Source organism: Gavialis gangeticus, unplaced genomic scaffold (assembly GCF_001723915.1).
Source record: "Gavialis gangeticus isolate Ggan-Ray unplaced genomic scaffold, GavGan_comp1, whole genome shotgun sequence".
Classification (NCBI taxonomy): domain Eukaryota; kingdom Metazoa; phylum Chordata; order Crocodylia; family Gavialidae; genus Gavialis; species Gavialis gangeticus.
In genome coordinates this window covers 117,789,440-117,789,796 of record NW_017729022.1, presented here as the reverse complement: position 1 = coordinate 117,789,796, position 357 = coordinate 117,789,440, and positions in this window count along the sequence as shown.

Below are 357 nucleotides of genomic sequence, written 5' to 3'. Positions count from 1 at the left end.
GTGAAAATGAAGAGAGGAAGGGAAAAGATTTGCCTTTACACTGGGCCAAAAAGTGCTCTGACTAGTGCTAGTTTATATCTGGTATAAGTGCATCATCTTCATTAGACTATTCCAGTTATACCATTGTAAACTGGAAGCAGAGTTCACCTGCACTTCTTCTGTGGTGAGATCTTTGAGGTGTGGCTGTCTTAATACAGAAACCCTCTCTGCCTTCCTGGCTACTGGCAACTGAGGATCTGCAAACCATTCCTGACACCTTCTCCTGTCTGCCCTCTGTACTCTGGCTCCCTCCCCAGCCTAGGCACATGCATACCTATCACCAATTCAAGGACATACACACACACTACAAATTAGTGA